General features: G+C 42.8%; 1 protein-coding gene across 9 annotated transcripts in view; it reads right to left on the bottom strand.

Annotated features, from left to right (window-relative positions):
* Nucleotides 1–18,028, bottom strand: part of LOC127583294 (kazrin-like) — a 469,156-nt gene that overhangs the window by 107,641 nt on the left and 343,487 nt on the right. The gene's annotated exons all lie outside the window — the stretch shown is intronic.

Here is an 18,028-nt window from a genome sequence, read left to right as displayed (position 1 = left end):
ACCAGGCTGTGATACAACCAGTCAGGATGCTCTCCACCGTACATCTGTAGAAATTTGCAAGAGTCTTTGGTGACGTACCAAATCTCCTCAAACTCCAAATGAAGTAGAGCCGTTGACGTGCCTTCCTCGTGATTGCATCAATGTGTTGAGCCCAGGACAGATCCTCTGAGATGTTGACATCCAGGAACTTGAAGCTATGGGTGCTTCACAATGTTAAAAGTGCAAAACAATTACAAGTAGCTATTAGCAGCCGATAAGAAAACTGGTTAATCAGTCTGTAGTGCGGGAAACTACATGGAAAGCAGGAAAAGCAGAAGGGGTAAGATAATAAATTTGGTTAAGTGTGAGCGTAAGTACGATCTGAGGATACCAACCCAATTTTCTTCTAACCTACTTGACATCAATGGATTTGAAAAATTGGGCAAATTCTAAATCAGGTGCATGACCCAAAAGCTGTCACATTCCTGCTGGGCAGGTTAGGTTGCTTGTGTAACGCACACACAGAACACACGACACTCTTGAACTTCAGCAGCTATAGAACCAGAGGTTTACAGCACAGGGTACCATTCTGCAACCTGTCTGTGCTGCCTGTCAGAGCAATTCAAATGAAGCCCTAGAAACTGTTAGGACACCATTTGAAACGGCACAGTGGGCCACCCTCATGCTGCAAGTGAAATTCACCTAAGAGCAAGAACGTCAGATGAGGTTCACAGATCAGTATTGTCAGAGTTCCCTGTGTGATGCTACACTGAGACTGACGTTGTTGATTTCGGCTTGGCATCCCCTGCTGAAGTGTTGCAAATTCTTGCAGTTGTTACAATGTAACACAGCAGGTGCGATATTTCCAGGCAGATCATAATTCTATCTACGGCACAGTGTTGTCAATGAATGAATGGTAAGTACAATGAGGGAAGGGGGCGAGAGAGTGCCCCCTGTGGGTCAGATAGGGTGGTGATAAACGGTGCCTGAAAAAGACATGTCCTTTGTGTAAAGGGGCTATGGACAGCATCCAGCATCACAGCCAGGCATTCCTGGCAGAAGTTGCAACGAACAAGAGTGCAGTACAATGAATGCCTGCACTGATGAAGCCTGCTTACCTGTGGGTGTAGGCTGAAGCAGCAGTGAGCAGCAAACTGGGAGATGTGGCAGAGATCTGCGGCAGTCTGGATGACCCTGACACAAGTAAGCTGAGAGCGATTGTGACCATGACCTCCACAGGCACAGACGTAAGAGCACAAATGGAGTTAAATTTGCGGTCAGGGGAAGTCAGAGAGCTCAGCAAAGACAAGGAATTCTGATTGGAAGCTGGCCCTTTAAGTTTTTGAGGAAACAGGATAAGCAGAAGCTGGCTGTTCTTGGAGTTAATAAGAAATATTGTCTTTTTTTAGTCAAGTTGAAAGTCTCATTGCAGCTGAATGTTCTCTTTTGACATCATTTGAAAGACTATAACACCAGAAAAAATAAGCTGGGGGAGTGAAAATACCACTGAAAATTGAGGAAGCAAATTTCCTGACAGGCACTTAGGCACACAGAAATTGACAAAGAATTGCTCTGCTCCAGATTAACCTGATTTTCATCTGCACAGAACTTTTTTTTAAATTGCGTGAACGAATTGCTTGCCCTAATTCGATTTCCCTGCTCTCTTCTCACAGCCCTGTATCTTTCTTTTTTCCATTTCATGTATTTGATTAACTTTTTCCTTGAAAGGTGCAATGAGCAGGCAGCTCTCTGAGAGCGTACTATGGAACTGATACACGGACAAAGGACTGGGGGAAAGCTGCTTTGAGTGCTGTCATCTTATCCCACATTAGAACAGTTAGATCAGTTAATATTAGCAGCTTGAAAGAAACAAAAATGACATGAGGACGGGGATTTTAATTTAATATATGGTTTTGAAGCTTCACATCACACGCTTTTGTAGTCAATAAAGAGAATTGGCCTAGATATTTCTGCTTAATCCCTCATCCACTTCTGTTGTCAGAAAGCATCCAGCTCCTGACTTGTTGTCACCTGCTTACACTGTCACACCATGTTAAGATCCAGCCCTCTGTGCAGTTAAATTGAAACTGTCTGCAATTTTTCCCTTTTTGCTGCTCAAATCAATGGCCTCCGGATACAGACAGTCCTAATGCCTAACATATCTTCAGAGTTCAGTTAGTCTGCGCTGCACAGGGTCCTGGACTCCTCTGGCTCATTAAAACTAATCTCACATTTGCAGCATATGGTTTCCTGTGCACCAGATGATTCAAAACATGTGACTCTGTAGCAGAGGCTGGCTGGAGGATATATGGGAGGGAAAGGTGGGAAGGGAAGAGGGGAAGTGAGGTAGAACACAGACTGCGAATATCTCCACACATCTCTTGCATGCAAAAAGCGTGGAGGAACTTAGCCGCTCGATTCCTGTGCATTTGATTCTACAGAGCATGAAAAGTTGCTCCCCACCTGACCTGCGACATTCATAATTGCAGGGAAGCAAAAGCAAGCTGACAGGTTGACAGGCAGCCCGAGATGTTTGGGCCGCCAAGGCGATAGCTTCCCATTTACAATTCATTGAGCATCGCAGCATAAACAGAGAGGTCTGTCACAAGGTCACCCACGATCTCTGCTCCACATCGGATGACAGCTTCAGAAATGACAAGGGAGTCCCAGCAGGATTCTGGTAAATCATGGCAGGGAAGAGGAGACAAATTCTATCACCAGCAGTTGTGGGGAGCATTCACACAAGAAAGAATTAGTCATTCCATCCTTTAATCTACCTTTAATGGAATGTAGCAACTCTTACATTAAAAAAGTGGTCCAGAGTGTCTAAACCACCCACTTCCACCCCTACACCCTTCTCTCTGTGAGCTACACTAACAGAGAACTTTCCTTCAAGCTGCCTACTTCTTATGAGGCCAGGCCAGGGATGCATGAGCCCCTGGAGGTAAAAGAGTGGACTTCAATCTCTGTGATCTTAGGTTAACCAGAGGCCAGACGTCAGCTTGCTGGCCAGGAAACGTCTGTGTTCTGAGGTCAAGTTGCCAATATTAAAGATTTTTCTCCCCCGAGGAAGTCCAAAATCTTTCGTAAACAGCATTGCCTCAAATATAAAAATACCTCATTCACTTTACTGGTTAACAAGACCCAAGAGAGAAGAAAGGTCAGGCTTCAGCCAATTCATTTAGCTTTATAGATACAAAGTCTTTCACACTGCTTCTTTAGCAGTGCACCCACCGATGCAGTATCCAAGTATCATAAAGTGACAGACAAGCGCTCATCAGTAAATTACCTGAGTGCCACAGTGACAAACCTGTACTGATAATACTCAGCCCCAGTGTCATACTGTTTAACTGATACCCACCATTACTGTTCTAAGTGATAAATCTGTGTCCTCCAGTGTTATATCAATGTGTTTTTTATGAGTGACAGATGTGTTGTGACTTATTTTGTTCAGTTGAATCTGCTCTCTCCAAACATAACCCAAGTTTGGCAGATTACGACAGGGACAACGTTCAAGTATGACTGGAGAGTTCAGTGTATTTTTGCGTTATTTTGTTTCCATTTAAAGAAATGGAAGTCAAACTGCATATAATTGTTACAGTTCCTGGCTGAATTAACATTTCTGTCCCATGAAGCTTCAAATTTACAACTGGGTATAAATGGATACTTTGCACAATTCAGATGTGCGCACTATGAACAAGGCATTCATCCATTACACAACCAAACCAGCAGCAAGCGACAGAGCGAGGTGATCTCAACCAATGGATCCAATTGAAGCTCTGCAGTCCTGCCACATCTGTGATAAATAGTGGTGTACATTGAAAGAACTAATGGGAGGAGAGAGCTCCACAAACATCCTCATCCGAAATGATGGTCAGGCCAGCACGTGAGTGCAAAATATATTGCAGAAACATTCACAATGATATTCAGTGAGATGTGCCAAATACATGATCTATCTCAGCTTCCTCCTGAGGTTTCCCCCATCACAGAATCCAGTTTCATCTGATTAAATTCACTCCACGTGATATCAAGAAATGGCATAAAGTAATGGATACAGCAAAGGCTATAGCACCACACAACATCCTAGCTGTAATTCTGAATACCTGCACTTGTGGACTAGATATGCCTCTAGCCAAGTTGTTCCAGTCCCGTTACAACACTGGCATCTACTCTCAATCAGCAGCAAAGTGATAGAAGGTGTTATTGACAGTGGTACCAACCACTGTTCCTCACAAATAGCCTTTTCACCGATGCCTAATTTAGGTTTTGCCAAGATTACTTGGGTCGAGACCTCATTGCAGTTTTGGTCCAAGCATGTCAATGGGCATTGAGGGGAAAACACTCCAGTGGTTCAAGTCATACTCCACACAAAGGAAGATGGTTATGGTTGTCAGAGGTCAATGATTCCAGCACATCATTGCATAAGTTCCTCAGGGTACTGTTCTAGACCCAACGAACTTCAGCTATTTCATTAATGATCTTCTCTTCCAGAAGAGGGGAAGTTTGCTGATGGTTGCTTGATGTTCAATTCCATTTACAACTCCTCAGCAAATGAAGCAGCCCATGCCTGCATGTGGCAAGACCTAGACAGTAATTAGGGATGAGCTGATAAGCAGTGAATAACATATATACCATTAAGGTGGCAAGTAATAACCATCTCCAACAAGAGACAGTCTAACAACCAACCTTTGGCATTTAGCAGTGTTACCTTCGCAGAGACCCCACCATCAATACCCTGTGGCTTACTATCGACCAGAAACTTAATTAGTCCAGTCAGATAAATACCATGGCTACAAAAGCAGGTCAGACACCAGGTGCTCTGCAGAGCGATTCATCTCCTGGCCTTTACAACAAGTTCAATTCTGCACTGTGATGGAATAGAGTCATTGATTTGTACAGCACAGAAACAGGCTCTTCAGCCTAAAACACATTGCTGCTGACCTTTTTACCCATCTACACTGATCCCATTTGCCCACATTAGGAAAGTATTCTCCATGCCTTGATTATTTAAGTGCCAGTCTAAATGCCTCTTAAGTGTAGTGATTGTATCTGATTCCACCACCTCTTCTGGCACTGTGTTCCAGAATCAACCATTCTCCGTGCAAACAAGGCCTTTTAAAACTCCCACCCCTCACCATAAATCTATGTCCTCTTATAGAACATAGAACATTACAGCATAGTACAGGCCCTTCAGCCCACAATGTTGTGCCGACATTTTATCCTGCTCTAAGATCTATCTAACCCTTCCCTCCCACATAGCCCCCCATTTCTCTATCATTCATGTGTCTAAGAATCTCTTAAATGTCCCTAATGTATCTGCCTCCACAACCTCTGCCAGCAGTGCATTCCACGCACCCACCACTCTCTGTGTAAAGAACTTACCCCTAACATCCCCCTTATATCTTTCTCCAATCACCTTAAAATTATGTCCCCTCGTGTTAGCCATTATTGCCCTGGGAAAAGTCTCTGACTGTCCACTCGATCTATGCCTCTTATCATCTTGTACACCTCTATCGAGTCACCTCTCATCCTCCTTCTCTCCAAAGAGAAAAGCCCTAGCTCACTCAACCTACCCTCATAAGACATGGTCTCCAATCCAGGCAGCATCCTGGTAAATCTCCTCTGCACCGTCTCTGAAGCTTCCACATCCTTCCTACAATGAGGCAACCAGAATTGTTTTTGACCAACATTGTTTTTGATACCCATACCAATGGTAAAAGATTATGACTATCCAGTCAATCTATGCCTCTCATTGTCTTATATACTTGTCTCAGGTCATCCCTTAGCCTCCTTCCTTCCAGAGAAAACAAGTCCAGGTTATCCATTCTCTCCCTATAACTCAAGTCCTCCAATCCAGGCAACATTCTAGTAAGTCTCCTCTGCATTCACTCCAGTACGACCATATCCTTTCTATGGTGTGGCGACCAGGACTGCACACAATACCCCAAGTGTGGCCTAACCAGTGTCTTGTAAAATTGAATATTCTCCACATGCCTCATGAGTGCAGTGCCAGCAATTCACAAGAAGCTTGACACCATCCAGGACAAATTGACTGCCCCCCACCCCCCCACCACCTAAACATTCAGCCCCTCCACCACCATCCAGAGATTACCTGACCAGGCCACTCTAAAGTCCTCTCTCACCAAGAAGATCAAGGGCAACAGGTGCATGGGAACACCACCACCGGCAGATTCCCCTCCAAGTCGCACACTATCCTGATTTGGAAAGATACTTGTTGGTCCCTTATTGTTGCTGGGTCTAAATCCTGAACGCCCTACCCAACAGCACAGGGAGTACCTTCACCAGAAGAACTGCAACCATTAAATATGCTGGTTCACCTCAATTTTCTGAAGGAATGATTGGCGTTGGGCAATAAATGCTGGCCTTGTTAGCAACACCCAGATCCCCAAATCAAATATGGAAAAAACTGAAACCCGAATGAAACCCTTGCAGTCAAATCCTTGTTATTCAATCTCCGACATTTTCTGAAGAGTTGCGAGGTAAACTTCAGTGGGTTTTTTTTGGTACCAAATACCACCATTTCTAAAGTTATGCTTCATTATTATTCTGGGAGAAGGTTCTTGGCAGAAAATAGGGTGCCAGGATGTCGCATTAAAAAGAAGCAAGTTACAGATAGGATTGGAAGAGACAGACAAAATTAGACCAAGAAAAAGTAGTACTAGATGGAATTAGACCAAGAAAGTCCAAGACCCTGGGTAGCTTTACAATTCCCCTGCATTAATGCACAAGAAGTAAATAAGATCTGGGCAGCAGATGCAAACAGGCACATGGGATTTGTATGATGTGGTGATAACAGAGACCTGGCTCAATGAAGAACAGTACTGGATACTAAATATTCCTGGATACAAAGTGCTCAGGAAAGGGGAATGAAAGAAAGGAGAAAGTGGAGCAACATCAAGGGGGACATAACAGTGCAACAGAGGCTGTTTTGAGAAACTTACAGAATTTAATTGCTCAGAGCTAAGAAATATTCGAGGTACCATTACACTATATAGTGTATTCTATTGACCACCAAGTACTGGTAGGATATAGAGGAGTAAATTGCATCATTGAGAAGTGCAAGAACTAAAGAGTTATGATACTGGGGAACTTCAACAGTCCCAAGATACGCTGGGGCAGTAATAGGATAAAGGACAAAGAGGAGGAAATACTTTTGGGATGTGTTCAGAACTTTCTTTCCAATGCAATGAGGAAGGAGACATTACTAGATCTAGTTCTGATAGATTAAGCAGAGCAAGGGTCTGTGAAACAACATTTAGGGAACATTGATCTTTGTCCCATAAGGTTTAGGTAAAAATACCAGTTTGGACAAAGACGCAACTCAAAAGGTGTGTAACAGTAATTAAACAATAGATTTGGTTGCATTCTCCTGTAAGCAGAGTAAACTGTGCATATACGATAGTGGCTTTTAAGAGGCTGCAGATACGATTGTGACATTTAAGAGACACATGAATATACAGGGAATGGAGGAATAAGGAACATGAGCAGGCAGAAGAGATTTAGTTTAATTTGGCATCGTGTTTGGTGCAGAAATCATGGGCCGAAGGGCCTGTTTCTGCGCTGTGCTGTTCTACGTTCTATGTGTATTATGTGGAGGGATGGAGGGGCTAGAGGTAGAGGGAATAACAGAGGTACTGAATATTTTGTATTTGCTTTACAATGGAAGGTGATGCTGCTAAAATCACAGCGTGAGAAGTTGAGATACTGGGAGGGTGTATGGGTCTGCCACTGTCAAAGGAAGGTGTACAGGTCTTCCACTATCTAAAAAGGGGCAGGGGTGTTTCACATCAAGGATGGGTATCGGTCTCTTGTGGGAGAATAGGGAGGTCTCTTGCCACTGATAATGGTGAAGCATAAAACTGGTCCAAGCACTGATTCTATGGATGGATTCATCCCTTCAACTAACGGGCTTTGAAGCTCCTGTCTTGATTTAGAGTAGGAAGCATCTCAGTTCAGCAGCATCTTCCAACAACAAAGTCTCTTTGATGTGAATGGCCCTGTGATCTAAAGGGCATTCAGATCAAGTTGAAGATTTTCCTGTCACCGACTTTATATTGCCATGGTAATACAACATAGTCAGCAGCCGTCAATCAATGTAATTGCAGATTTACAGAATGAATGGTGTTGACCTGATAGCAGGAACCTCATTAAATGGTGCTCTAACATACCAGGATATCACTGAGACCTGATGTGTCTGTCACTGGGGGTCGATAATCTCATTCTACCAGTCTACATTTAGTAGATGATGCAAACAATAATCAGTTGGGTCTCTGGACCTGTCCCCTAGAATTTGTACCTCTGCCTTTGACTGTCCAAATCTGCTGAGCTGCTGGTATATGACAAACAATTATAATGTGAGATAATCATGTACATGGAGCTTAACATCCAAGTACTGAAAGAATTCCATGCTGTTAGGCTTATTGAAGAAGGCACATGCATAAGCAGAAGAACTTCTCGTTTTCTGATCAGACATCTCCAGCGGGTTAACAGAGGACTGAAGTACCTGTGTGCTCCAACTTTTGTTTTCTCTCTCCCAAAGTCTGGACTAAAGGGGAAAGGCCATAACTACAGCTAACTGGTGGATGGAATTTACTGCAGCAACACAAAAGGTGCTTTACAGGAACGAGGCAATAAAAGGAGAAAGCTGATTAAAAAGGGTAAAGAAAGGGAAACTAAGCCATGCTGGGACAGTTCAACAACTGATCACTGACAGGTATAAAGAATAATGCTGATTTAAGTGTCTGCTGCCAAGCAGAAGGGCCGAGGAGAATGGGAGAGACATTGCAAAGTGGGGCTGGCCATCACTATCTAAGGTCTGAGGAAACAAGTACAAGGACTTTCACCTTAATTTCAGTCATAAACAAACTAGCTGGAAAATCTCTTGATTAATTACAGAGAGTGACTCAAGATGGATAAATGGATCTTCCTTTTCCCCAATTTTCGAAATAACAAAGTACAATTTAAGACAGCAGCTTCCACAGCGACCTTCGCACAAAAGGAGTGGCTCCTTATGTGGGGACAGTGACCTTGCTGGCAAATTTTTCTGCCTCATTAAGGTGATCTTAACCATGGTTATTCTTACACTATGACCTTTTGGTATTTTCCCTGTGTTTGTGCCAACTCCCTGATCTGGAAAAGATGTGCAGCCCAGATCCGAAGGCCCCCATCCTATCCCTTCACTCAGTGAGGTTTGTGTGATGTCATGAATGGGCTTGATGGTTGCCGGTTCTATCATTTCACATTCCTCGTCTGTTAGTATCAGACAAAGCAGCAGTTGAAGCAGTATTGGCCTCAGAGCCTTTGGGCTAAGGAGAAAAGCAGATTGGTCAAGTTCTTGCTCTCTGCTGCTTTGCTCCTCCCAGATGTGCATGTAGACTTCGATGGAGCACAAAATAGGTGTGGGTTGGATAGTGATTTCACAGGCTTGTGGAATTCAGTCACATGTGTGGCTTTTCAGTCATAGGAGGTTCACCACCAATCCCAATCCTGTCTTTACTCACCATCCAAGTGGATATTTTAGAATGAAATCAATGGAGAGCAGAAGCTTAACCCTGACTGATTTTTCCTTTCTCCAATCCAGCACACTCAGACTGCTTTCAGTATCTCTGTTGTCCCAGAGGTTGAGGCCTGCAGGCCTGAACTGTAATCTAGGGCTTTAAAGAGCTGGCCTAGATCAAGTGATAGTCTAATCAGGACTCCGGACTTTCACAGAACTGTACGTACCCTAATTAATTAAGAAGAGATTAAGATATAACCTCTGTACATTGATTAGACAACCTTCAAGTGTATCTAACATTTAAGATTCATATTGTGCCTTTCCTGAGCTGAAAATGTCAACGGCACTCAGTTTCTATAGAGAGTGGGCTAGATTTTACTGCATTAATTCAGGCCTCAATCTCACTCAGTTTCACCGCCTCTTGGGCCAAATTAACTGCAACAAGTCAAATTCACAGGTCTGGTGCTTGAAGGCCCCTGTTGTTTATCAAAGAATAGCTTCCAATAAAAAAAACAAAAGCCCACCTGATAGTGATTAGGATTCCAGTACAGCCTCAAAAGGATTGACAGATCAATTGCAATCACCATGGAAAAAAATCCACATAAGCATTACTTTAAACTCTGACAGCCATCTCTTGGAGGTTGGGCCCCTATTTCTCAAATGTTTCAATATTAATGAGCTCAGGGAGAACTAAATTATCTGAGGAATGAACTTTTAATATTCACAATTCAAAGGCTTGAGAATTGTTTCAACAAACGGGACCCATTAATCCAGAATCTATGCTTAGTGCTGGACAAGCAAACTGTGCAAGTAATCATTCAACACTGTAACAGGGACAGGAGTCACATCAACCACTGTCATACTGTGGTCTTTCATTAAATAGTTTTTGTGCCAAAACAAGGTCAAACGCCAACCATTTGTGAAAACTGTTTCACTGTGAGTTACTGAATTGTTCCCTTTGTGAAGGGTTTTGCCCCGGTGATTACAAGCACTGAGACTACGTCCTCGAATGGTGGCTATAACTTAATGGGATTGCTGGATGTTGAATAAAAGGTAGAGTCAGAAATCCACAAAAAGATCCCTCTCTCTATTCCAGTTGATTTTTCACCTTTGGTCATCTGCTGGCTCAGTGCTCCTGTGGGAGTTTGCAGGGATCTGCTTCCAGGGGCTTTTGGACCCCCACTTACTTAGGTGGAGATGGAAATAGTCCCTTTCTGTTGCAAGACACAATCTAAATGGCAGGACTAGCTGGATGGTTTTCATGCTTGCAATTTCCAACATAGAAGCCACTGAAGTACTACCAGGCGTGGGAACTGTAACTGACTTGATTTCCTCCCTTGCCCAAGGGTACATTGAATAATAATGTTCAAACCACTGCTTTGGCTCAGACTAGCTAACCAGGCAAGTGGCCAGGATGAAACCCATGGCCTTTGAGTCTTTATGGATCAGCATCAGAGAAGATTGAATCTCCGGATAGTTTCCAAATAGTTCACTTAAGGCTGAATTGTTTACATCTGTGGTGCATCAGATACCAAATGAAGTTTTTAAATTCCACTGGAGACACTCATTCGGAAAAACCCATGATATACATCTTACCATTTATTTAGACTTGTTTCTAGTGGCCGCTCCTGCTGACTCAGGCCAAGGCTCTGCAAATACAGTACTGCAAACCATAGTATTCTGCAATCACATCCCAGTGCCCAAACCTCACATGGGAAATGAGTGGTTGTTGTCTATTAAATCACAGAGCTCGATCCAATCCTATTTTCACTCAACAGCCTGCACACAAGAACTATCCAGTAGGTGGATGAGGCTGCTGGGGCTGGGTGACCACTAGTTGGGAATCAGGAACTAACCCAAGGAGCACCAAGATTAAATGTTCCACTCCAAATTCAACCCTCACCTAGGATGCACTTACCAAGCCCTACAATCTCCAAAGTGGGAATCTAATCACCTCCCATTAATTTCAAAAGCATTACCATTGCTGAGTACACCATCATCAATAATCCAGGAGTTCTCATTAACTAGAAACCCAAGTGGATCAGCCATACATAAATTGTGGCTGCAATAGCAGTTCGGAGGCTGGGCATCCCAGGGCAAGGGACTCATCTCCGAACACCCTCCCATCATTTTCAAGGCACAAGGTGGGAGAGAGATAGAACACAGTCCAGTTGCCTGGATGCACGCAGCTTCAATAACACTTAAGAAGCTTGATACTGTCCAAGATAAAGCACTGTGCTTATCCTAGTTACCACCTTAAAACATTTGCTCACTCTGTCACCAATGCACTCGGTCTTGTATGTTCCACCTACAAAGTTCGTTTATTTTGGATGTGCATTTATTCTGTGCCAACCAATGGCAACCGTGATCCACTGCAGTTCATGCAGTTACAATGGATTAGAAGGCACTTGACACAAAATGTATCATTATTTTGTTTGCACCATAACTGCAAATTTTGATATTCGAGAGACCCTGGTAATGCTGATTGAACAGAAGCCTCATCTCGTCGAGAAATAGTTAAAAACGGTCCCAGTTATGGTGTTGCAGGTCAAATCCAAGTGGAAAAACGTTAGGATTGATGACAAGGAGCCAGTTGGTGGGTGATGTCTGGTTTCCCGCCTTCTCCTCTGCCTCCTCTATTGTGCTGTGGTTTGGCATCCTCAAACACAAGGGAAGTAATGTTGCAAGACATGCAGTTGATGGGCTGAAGGTGAGCACTTCTTGAACATCTTACTTGTAGAGACCAATCAATGAAAGTAAGCATGCGGGTGCAGCAGGTGGCAAAGAGCATGTTGGCCTTCATAGTGAGAGGAGCAGTGAAGTGTTATTGTGATTAAACAGAGCCTCAGTGAGACAACTTGAGTATTGTGTGTAGTTTTGCTCTTCTTAGCTGAAGAAAAATGTTCTTTGGTATGGAGGGACTGCAGCAAAAGGTCATCAGACTGATTCCTGGGCTGGCAAGACTGACATACGAAGAGAGATTGGGTTGATTAGGCTTTTTCTTGCTAGTGTTTAGAAGGCTCCAAGGGGATTTCACAGAAACATTCAGAATTCTAGAAGGACTGGACAGACTAAATGCAGGAAGGATGTTTTGATGGCGAGGGAGTCTGTAACCAGGGGTTACAGTCTAAGGATAAGGTGTAAGCCATGTAGGACTGAGATAAGGAGAAATTTCTTCACCCAAAGGGCTGTGAACCTGTGGAATTCTCTGCCGCAGAAAGCAGTTTAAGCCAAGTCATTAAATAAAGTCAAGAAGGAGTTAGATATAATCCTTAAGGCTAAAGGGATAATAGGACTTGTAAGAAGGTAGGAATAGAGTCCCGAATTTAAATGATAAGCGATGATCACATTGAATCGCAGAGCTGGCTCAAAGGGCCTGCTCCTAGTTTCTTTATTTCTATAAAGTCCTGGTGAGACTGCACCTGGAATCTTGTTTTCAGATCCAGTCTCCCCACCTAAGGAATGATATACTTGCAATAGAGAGAATGCAGTGAAGATTCATCAGATTGATTTCTGGGATGGTGTGTTAAGCTGACTTGGTCTCATTGGGAATATGGGGAGAATAAAAGATAGGACTGGTGTAGGATTAGTGTGAATGTGTGCTTGATGGTCAGCACAGACTTGATGGGCCAAAGGGCCTGTTTCTTTGCTGTATAATTTAATGACTCTATAAGTAGAAATGGCAAGGGATGAGGTTTGAAGACTGTAGCATCTCCTCCCCCATGGTCCCTTTACAAAATGCATCTTCTGCTCCTCCCTCAGCAACAAATGCGCTTCAACTCCTAGGAAATGCCATAGTCTGCTACACCCCTAGCACAGCACATACCATCATGACTGGAAATATGTTGCTGCTTCTTCATTGTTATTGGGACAAAATCCTGAAACTGCCTACCCTACAGCCTTGTGGGAGTAATTTTATTACAAGGACTGCAGGGGTTCAAGATTGTGGCTCAAGTAGTGATAGACTGAATCTTGGCTTGCCACTGACACCTTCTTCTCACAAATGAAAATGGAGGACCTTCTTGGCTAGTTAAGCTAAAGGGTCAGTGTGATCACTTAAGCACATTTCCACCATTTTCAGAGCAGAGTTGAACCTTCCAGAGTGTTGACCTGTCCTTTTTATGTGGTTCTCGGATATGCTCAGCACAACAATCAGGCCTATCCCTGGTCTTGATTTCTGAATGCTGTCTGTGAGGCTCAGCGTACTTCCCTGTATCATATCAGTGGCTCCCTTTCAACATTCTTCATTGGCTGTAAATTGTTTAGAGATGAAAGGCACTACAGCAAAAAAAATCCTCCTGTTTTTCTTCAAAACCACACCAGGCAGTAGCCAGAAACTAACACTCTTCAACCAGCAATACACACAAAATGCTGGAGGAACTCAGCAGGTCAGGCAGCATCCATGGAGGGAAATAAACAGTTGACGTTTTGGGTTGAGACTTTTCATCAGGACTGGAAAGGAAGAGGGCAGGAGCCAGAACAAAAAGGGAAGGGGATGAGCACAAGCTGGCAGGTGAGAGGGGGAAGGGGGATGAAAGGGAATGAGAGGTGATAGGTGGAAGAGGCAGAGGGCTGAAGATGGCCTTCTCTATTGCCACGTCGAGGACATCCCCCTCCCTTTTTATTCTGGCTCCTGCCCTCTTCCTTTCCAGTCCTGATGAAGGGTCTTGACCCGAAACATTGACTATTTCCCTCCATGGATGCTGCCTGAACTGCTGAGTTCCTCCCAGATTCCAGCATCTGCAGAATCTCTTGCAACTCCTCAACCAGCAACACTAAAACACAGTTTAATTGGTCATTCATTGCTATTCATGAGAGGTTACTGACATACAATGCTTGAGGTAACTACAGCCATTGTCCTTCCGAAGCATTGTCTGGGGATCTTTTGGTAGGAAAAGGTGCTAAAATACAAGAGTACATCATTCCCTCAAACCCAACGACAATTCTCCCCAGGACAACATGTCAGTAACTGCTCCATAAGGAGGAGAAAGACATTAGCCTTTATCTATAATGAGTAATTTTGCCTGGAGATCTCAGGGGTTGACTGATTTGCCTTCGTGATGGGTGAATTTCATGGAAAAAAACAGTTATTAAATATTGCAATTTGTGAAAATGTATTTTCCTTATGAAATTTTTATTCAGTCGATTTCCATTCATCTCCACACAGTGTGACTCCATTAGAAAAGCCATTCCCGAGAAAGTTAAAGTTCTACCCATTATCCTAATACATGTGTACATTGTACACTGCATCATTAGGGAACTGGGGCCTTTATAAATATTCAAACTAATGAATCTGAAATATGCATGAATAATTTTTGCTAGTCTCTTGGTACTGCATGTCATAAAGTGATGAAGGTTTATTACTCAGCCATTTATACTCTCAATTTCTCCCAAATTTCTGCCTGCACTAGGTGCCCTGTCTCAATTCATGGAAAACTTGAACAAGAGCAACATGGACTGTTGGGGTTTGAAGTGTGCCGCACAAAATCATAGCATTTCTTCTCTACAAAAGCTGAGTGGGGTGGCAGCACTTGACTGGATTATAGCTCCAAAATTCCATGCTATTTTCAGTATTTCCGTTTACAAAAATCAGGCTGACTCACCTAACTGACCAGCAGTTCAGTTTAGTCTCAAGAGCAACATGCCTGAAATGTTCATCCATTTTAGGCCCTTTCTGCCAGGGTCCTCAGGATCTAAACTTGACTGCATTCAAATGAGGACCTGTGACGGTGCGGCACTGAATCTCCTAATTTTAGATGAAACAAACAGAATTTTCAATCTTCTGGAATCTCCTGGGTCTCTCTCTTGTGAGATTAGGTGGCTGAAGGGTTAATTGAATGGACTGGAAATCCATTGCACTCTGTACAACTGGGGTTGAATCCCATCCTCATTATTCCTTAGCAATGGAAAACAATTTAGGTGCCTGCTGTGTTTCTTGTCCGTTAGATGGTTGTAGATTCAAGCCGCACCCTACATGTAGCACAATACCCACTGCAGTACTGTGGAAGTCTCTATGTTCCGGATGAGACATTAAGTTGAGCCACCATTTGGGTTTGAAGATGCAAAAAAAGCTCCTGTGGTACAATTTTAAAGAAGAATGGTGGAGTTATCCTTTGCCTCCTGGCCATTGTTTATCCTCCAATTAATGTTGCAAAGACAGATCATGTAGCTATTTGTGGGAACCAGCTGAATGTAAATTGGCTTCAGCACTTCTGAAGTTAAAATAGTCATTATAATTGTGAAGTGACTACAATTTAAAGTACCTCATTACATTTATCTGCTACTTTATTAAGTTTATAAAGCACTTTTTACAACTCTTTCTAAATGGTTCCTTTAAAATTATCTGTTCTATTTGAGTTACTTTCTACTATCCCCATATTAAAAAATTTCCTGATTGTAGCAGAAAGAAAATGACTGACTCACTGGTTCTTTGTGCACTCACATCAGTGATATGCTCCCTTCTGGTGATGCGCTTTCCCTGAGTTCCTCAGTCTGTCGGCTCATGGTTAAATCAATTCCATTTCTTTTCCTACTTCTTAAAACACCAGAGTTGAGGTTCTTGGTTCAGGTGGAAGTGTGGACACAAAGAAAAATCACTTTCATGCAGAGTTAGATGAAATGGAGTGGAACATGGCTGAGATAAAGTATAAGTGCCAGCATTGCCCAAGTGGTTTGTTTCTGCATGGAAAATCTCAGTATTCTAAGCACAACTGGCAATGTACCACCAGTATATAATGGGTAACACAAGACAGGATCAGCTGAGACAAGCATAAGATATTGAAGATTTACATGCTGATTATTGTACTCAAGAGATGTATTTTGGAGCAATTTTTAGAAGGTAGATTTCTCTCCCCCCCACCCCCCAAATATGTCCCTCACATTTAGTGTTTCTTGCTAGATGTTGTAACCTGATCACTAATTCAGTCCACGCCTCTCTCCTACTGAGTCCAAATGGCAATGAACTGCAGGGAAATAAGATATAACACAGTGAGGGCTTCTTAGAATAGAGTGCACCTCCTTATACAATTACATCAAATTCTCTCGACTTCTCCCATAGCAATCTGCTTTTCCTGTAAGCAAAGGATGTTGCTTTTAACATCTTGGAGGTTGGAGAACTAGCAGAACAAGATCCTACACCCCTTGAGTCTCTGACGAAGAGAATTCCAAAGACTTGCAATGGTTTGAATGAATGCAAAATACAAACTGCTGGAGGAACTCAGCGGGCCAGGCAGCATCTGTTGAGGGAAATGGACAGTCGATGTTTTGGGTCAAGACCCTTCAATTGAACTGAAAGTGTAAAGGGGAGACAGCCAGTGTAAAGAGGTGAGGGAGAAGAGTGGGGCAAGAGCTGGCAAACATTATGTGGAACGAGGTGAGGAGTGGTGGTTGGCGGATGGGGTCAGGTGGGGGAGGGAAGGGTGGAAATAACAGCAGAGGCTGGGAGGTGATAGGTGGAGGCAACAAAGGGCTACAGATGATGGAAACTGATAGGAAAAGAAGGTGGAACATGGAATACAGAGGTTTTGATCCTACTGCAGCCTAATGAATCAGCCTTATAGATTCCCTGGGAATGAGATCTTTTAATTCATCTAAACTCTCGTGATTATAAACCAATCTTACTTCTTCTTTAGAGGACACCCCAGGAATCAGTGTCTGCTGCACTATCTCTGTTGCAAATATCTACATTCTCAACCATGGATGAGACTGAGAAATGACAAATCAAAAGCTCAATGGAATAGTTCATCCACCAGCAGCTGCTATGGGGAAGAAGGGTCTCTGCCAATGTTGACCTGGTTATAGTTTCAACCTTCTTCTTTCCCCCTTTCCCTCATAGAATCTTAAATATGTTCCTTTGTTATTCCAACCAACTAAATATTTAAGATTTTACATTTCCATTTGAAATTTTCATTCCCATTAAAGTTAAATTCCTTTAATGCTACTCAAAACTAAGTTTGAATATATCTTAAAATATCATTTATTTTAACAAGAAATGCAAGGTGGGGTTCTGGACAATATCTGGACTTCGATGACCCACAAGAGTAAATTCCTCACAAGGTAAAAAGAATTTGCTTTCAATTTTCATTTCGCAATCTACAGCAAATAAATAGCCCAGGATATAGCCTAGTCTTTATTATGTGGACACATTAAGATAAATCTTTCAATATGTGAAAATAAGTGGATGAAAGGTTTCCTAATTTAATTCTACTGAACTAATTATAAACAGATCGCACAGGTCATCCAGGCTGAGGTTTACTGTTTTAGCTCAAACAAACAGTAACCAAGGAAACAATGGAGAATCCATGAGGATTCAAGCAGTTATCTGACCTTTGCCATTTGTGCCAATGAAGTCTGTTGGAAGTCAAAGGTTGCAAATTATACTCAGTGTTCTTTGGTCAACAATGTCACTGATTCAGGCTGGGTTTGACTTCCACTAAATCAGCACAAACCTAATGGGTCGCCACCACCTTACAAGACCAAGATGGTGTGGTCATGGCTCAAGGATTGCTTTGATAAGAACAAACAATCATTAAA

The sequence above is a fragment of the Pristis pectinata genome, chromosome 26 (genome assembly GCF_009764475.1).
Source record: "Pristis pectinata isolate sPriPec2 chromosome 26, sPriPec2.1.pri, whole genome shotgun sequence".
Classification (NCBI taxonomy): domain Eukaryota; kingdom Metazoa; phylum Chordata; class Chondrichthyes; order Rhinopristiformes; family Pristidae; genus Pristis; species Pristis pectinata.
Note: the sequence above shows the minus strand (reverse complement) of the source record. Positions and strands in the feature narration are given on the sequence as shown.